The sequence below is a fragment of the Myripristis murdjan genome, chromosome 23 (assembly GCF_902150065.1).
Source record: "Myripristis murdjan chromosome 23, fMyrMur1.1, whole genome shotgun sequence".
Lineage (NCBI taxonomy): Eukaryota > Metazoa > Chordata > Actinopteri > Holocentriformes > Holocentridae > Myripristis > Myripristis murdjan.
This window is the reverse complement of record NC_044002.1, coordinates 801,520-807,173: the sequence shown is the minus strand read 5'-3', so window position 1 is coordinate 807,173 and position 5,654 is coordinate 801,520.

The window sequence follows — 5,654 nt, the reverse complement described above, 5'->3', positions numbered from 1 at the left end:
CTCAGGAGGCTGGTTGTGTTGCTGCCAGTAGAGGAACAGGAGGGGGCTTAGCTTGCTCCCCTGAGTACCTAAGAGGTGCTAAATCTGTGGACACTTGTATACAGATACTTAGACCAAGACTGTTTACAGTGTACTGTTGTATGTTTTTTTTTTTTTTTTATCTTGTTCCATGTAGGTTTTTGCATGTTCTGTGCATTACATTGTACAAATATGGGTATTGTGTGGCCTACTTGGTCAAAGACAAGTAGCCCAAGTGGGAGGTGTGTGGAGTTTTCCCATGCTCAAACATATTAGTGTATTTTCTGCTGCTTTTGCATTTGTTGTGGTTTAGAGTGCCCTCTTGTGGTAGTAGCGATCATATACAGTTCATCACCCCTGTATTTTATTTTGGTGTGATACGTGACGTGGTCCCGTCTGTGCGTATGCTAACCTGTTGGATTTGCTTGTGTTAGCATATTCTTGCTTTGACTGGTGAAGCTGAGCTGGTGAGTTAAGCAATGTATTGCAAAAGTGTTAACCACCTATGTTAGATATCACGATTATGTCCATGTGTGCGGATTATAGTGGATAATATGTCCGTGTTGTTGATGTTTTGTTTTATGTGTATTTGTGTCATTTCAGTTGATTACCTGGCGAACGACACGGTTACTGTACTGGTGTTAGTTAGTTAGCATAGCACATGCAATGTATTTGTGAATGTGTGTGTGAAATAAAACTTGTAAACGACAGTAATCGGATGGTCCAAGCTTGAGTAAGACACTGTTTCATCAGTCAAGCACACCCTTTACGGTGGGAGTTATTAAATTAAGGTAGTTAGTTTAATAAAACCGTACATTCATACTGTTTTTATCTATTACAACCATCTGTATATTTCACATACCATCTGTATATTTCATATTTATTTACCATCTGTATATTTCACATTTCATATCTCATATTCTTAGTTTAGTCTTTATTGTATATATATCGTCTTTATTGTATATATTTCTGCATTTATTCTATTCTATTCTATTTAATTTTATGTTTCTATTGATGCTGCTGTAACATAAGAATTTCCCAGTTTGGGATCAATAAAGTAAATATATCTATCTATTTATCTATCTATCTTAGGGACAACTCTGTGAATGTCCTAGAGTGGCCCAGCCAGTGCCCTGACTTGAACCCTATCCAACATCTCTGGAGAGACCTGAAAATGGCTGTCCACCGACGGGCCCCGTGCAACTTGACCGAGCTTGAGACGATTTGCAAAGAAGAATGGCAGAAAATCCCCCAATCCAGGTGTGCAAACCTTGTTGCGTCATACCCAAAAGACTGGAGGCTGTAATTGCTGCCAAAGGTGCTTCAACTAAGTACTGAGTAAAGGGTCTGAATACTTATGTCAATGTGATATTTCAGTTTTGTCTTTTTAATAAATTTCCAAAAATGTCTACAATTCTGTTTTCACTTTGTCATTATAGGGTACTGAGTGTAGATTAATGAGAGAAAAAAAAAATTAATAGAAAAGGACTGCACAACAAACTACAGGGTCTACATTACTGACCAGTCACACTGCTCGTTTGCAACAACTTCACATAAAATTACATTCAGGACAGAATGCAAGTGTTGCTATTAAACACTAAATCAAGCTTATAACTTATAACAAGCTCATAATGGCATTACTGCTATACATAATCTGAGCGGTATATTATATTATCGTATGCTATTTTTAACCAACATGACTTTAATTTAATTAAAATAAACAGGTAGGGATAAAGGATTAACACTCACAGTTTCACTCATGCACATAAATTCACAGATGACCTGTTCAACACTTGGACAATCAGTTTGCTGCATTTAGGAAACTGGATGAACACATTTTGAGTATGTTGTATAAAGGACAATAGACAATACAACAACAGGGTAATAGTAGAAGAAAAAAAAGTGAAAACAAAAATAGATAAATTCAATGTTATTTTCTAGATGGCAGCACATGTTCAAAAGGGAGTAGGAAGAAGTTAAAAACTTATGATCCTATCCCTTGAGTTCCAATATATTACATATATATTGTATTACATTCTAGTAATTATCATCAATATTATATTATTAATAGGGATGGTACAATACCATTTTTTCCTTGCCGATCCGATTCCGATACTAAATTCTGCCTAAAAGCCGATAGCGATCCAATACCGATCCAATACCAGCGTGCTTCTGCTGTACACTACCAACCTTACATGGTTTAACCCGTTGTAAAACATGAAAGAACATACAGAGAATGAATGCCACAGAACTGTTCTTTTAGGCTGTTATCCAACTTAGTTTGACAGTCTAGACCAGGGGTCGGCAACCTTTACCACTCAAAGAGCCATGTGGACCCGTTTCCCACAGTAAAGAAACCACTGGGAGCCACAAAACCCTTTTGTGTCACTGAACCCTTTATGAAATCAATGAACGACTGCAGAGAAAATGAAATTACATTTCTGCATGCAACAAAAACATTCTGAAGTCTGAAAAAAAAGACGTTGGGTTGAAGGTTACTTTCAAGTAAAATACTCAATGTCTATTTGAGTCCTTCTTGTATTTACGAAAAAGACACCTAACTTAAATTAGGCCTATCCACCGGCAGCAAACCAAAAATGCCGTCCTCTCTGTGTGCCGTCATCCTTTTACTGGCGCGTGCAGTCAGCTGTCAACCTGAATAATAAAAGGACTATTTCACTGAACAATGAGAAAATATGAATATATGCAAAATAATAGGCAATTAAAATATTTATCATACTTGGTTAATGTGATTTCTGCTCCTGAACCTCAGCGCAGTGTCTGCACATCTGGGGTCCGTTTCACGAAGCAGGTTCAACAAACTCCGAGTCTTACCCCGAACTCTGAGTTGATCTACTCTGAGATAGGAAACTCTGAGTTTTCGGTTCCAGAACAACTGATTTGAGTTAGTTTTATCAACAGTGCAACATCGCTGCAGCTGCAAAGGAGAGGGAGACGGCGTGGGAGAACATTGCTGCTCGGGTCAATGTGTAAGTTTAAATGTAGTCCATGCAATCACAATAATATTACAGGGGAAAACTGCTTGAATGGTTGCCTATTCATTTATTTGAAACTCCAGGTTTCATGAGAAAAGCCTGGTCCCGACCAGCTTAGTTTCATGGAGTCTGTTACTGACCGAAAGCTTAAGTTAGCCTACCTCCCTCTGTGAAACATTCTAGAGTTACCCCTCTCTTTCTGGTTTGAGTTACCTCCCTTTGTGAAACGGAAAACTCAGTTTCCCTCATTTCAGGGTTAACAGAATCAGAGTTTTCACTAAACCTGCTTTGGGAAACGGACCCCAGGGCTGTATGCCGTCACCTTCATCTTTACACAGGATCGTAAGCTGTCATCTGTGAGGCGTCCATGCCTCCTCCACTGACACCTTAACTCAGCGGTCCCCAACCCCCGGTCCGCAAGACATTCCAGACCCCCGCAGGGCACAAGGGCGCACCACGGTCTGCGCTGAGCTGAGCGCAGCTTTTAAGAGCGACAAAAAATTTTAACTTGTTTTATTTAGATGTTACAAGATCACCATAATCTTCAAATTTAGAATTACATTTTAAAAACGAATGAACTAAAATAAAATACATTTTAATTAAATACTCATCAATTATTTTCAAAAGCCACAGGGAGCTGCATCAAAGGGATGCAGTTCCGGAGCTGCGGGTTGCTGACTCCTGGTCTAGACACTCTCAAACCATTTTGCCAAATGGCTGACATTTTGCAACTTACAGTACTGACCCGCATAAAAGACGACCCTGATTTTAAGACAACCCCTCTTTTTCAAGACCCTTTTTTGGAAAAATACTTTTTATATGGACAAAATCTTGTTTGAATAAAAAAGCCACCGGTCGGCATCAGACGGGCCGGCCGTAGCACCGGTCGGCATCAGGCAAGCGTTCCGGCATCAGGCGGGGCGGCACCAGTTGGCATCAAGCGCTTGGCCCGGTGACTCGCTCCCTTTAGCTCGCTCGGCGGGGCCTCACATGGCTCAAGGTCGCTTGAGACGGCAAGCCTCCGTCATGGTTTTGTCAATAACTATACTTTGCACCGAAAACAAGCGCTCCCTTACAAGGGATCTCCTATGTAAGCAATAATAGCTTACCTGCGCGGCGGCGCCCTGCGTGCATCCGCATCACATGGTGGTATCGGTGGTAGTATCGGTGTATTAACGGGCCGATTCCGATATTACCAAGTAAGGCTATATCGGGCAGATACCGATACCGATACCCTAATTATTAATGTATCAAAATATTTAAAAAAATATTGAATCTGTGTAATTAACATCAATATTATATTATTAATATATCAAAATATAGAGAAATATAGATTCTATTCTTAGCTAATATTATATTACCAGTAGTAATAGGTCCGTTTGGTGATAATGCATGAACTGCCCGAAGATGAATCAAGCAGGGAAATTTGCACAACCAAGCCCACAATTACTGGCATCAGTGCAGACAGTGAATGGGAGTGTAGAATCAGCATATGCTAAGACGGAGGCTTGGATAAGCTCTTGCTTGAGCTGCTGGAGGGCCGTTTCACATTGGTCAGACCACTGAATGGGGGAGAACGCCGACCTCTGCTGTGACCAGTGTGTGCTAGGAGTTCATTAAGGGGTTTAGCAATTTTAGTAAAGTTCCATATGAACCACCTATAGTAGCCCACAAACCCAAGGCATGCATATACTTGTCTGACAGTGCTGGGTGTCTTCCAATCTGCAACATTCTTCAGATTTTTAGCTATATAGCCTAGTGATATTTGTTGTTCCATGTGAGTATAACACATCCACCAAGTTTGGTCTATTACATCCCTCCCTGTCATGACAACGAGAGCTTCACTGGGAGTTTACTGTTCCACATTGAATGAAGTAGATACAGTCCAAAAAACACCATTTTGCGTGGCAACACAAAATTGAAAATTTGATTTGAAGGATGCACAACAACACAGGTTTGGTCATCTTGGTTTCACTTTCAGTGCTCTTTCCAGTCCCCCAGCTTCCAAAATGGCAGAGCTATTTTTGTGCTTATGGGCCCTATCTTGCGTCAGAGTCCCTAAACCCGTTATTTGTTGATTTAGCATTGCGTAAGAGGCGTTCCCCCGCAAAAGTTGCTATCTTGCACACCTGCCGTTATCCCTAGAACACCTGCGCTACCCGCTATATTATGCATAGGCGTGGTTTGGACGTTACGCCAGTTAAACCAATCAGTGTGCCAGGTGCCATTGCCTTTAAGAGCAGGCTGCGCTATCCCAAATCTGCAAACCGAAACCCGTGATAGAGAGAGGAAGGTCATGATTTACTACTATCTCTGCCATTTTCTCAGGGGTTCAACTGAGGCTAAAGCAAGGTGGCTTTCTACAGGCGAGTTAATTGGGGAGGTGGAGCCGCATGTGCACGTCCACATGTGTCCAAGTGGACGTGCATTGAAGCCGCCTGGGCGCGCTCTTGTAAAAGCCCAAATGGGATAGCGGGTGTTTCTGAGGACCCGCTATCTGCTTTCCCTAAAGTGTGTGGTCAAGATAGCAATTGTAGGGAAAGCACATAAACACGCCCACGGACACACCTCCAGGCGCAAATAACGGAGTCGGCATAATGTATAGTCTACAGTACTTTATGGACTAGCCTATAGTACTTT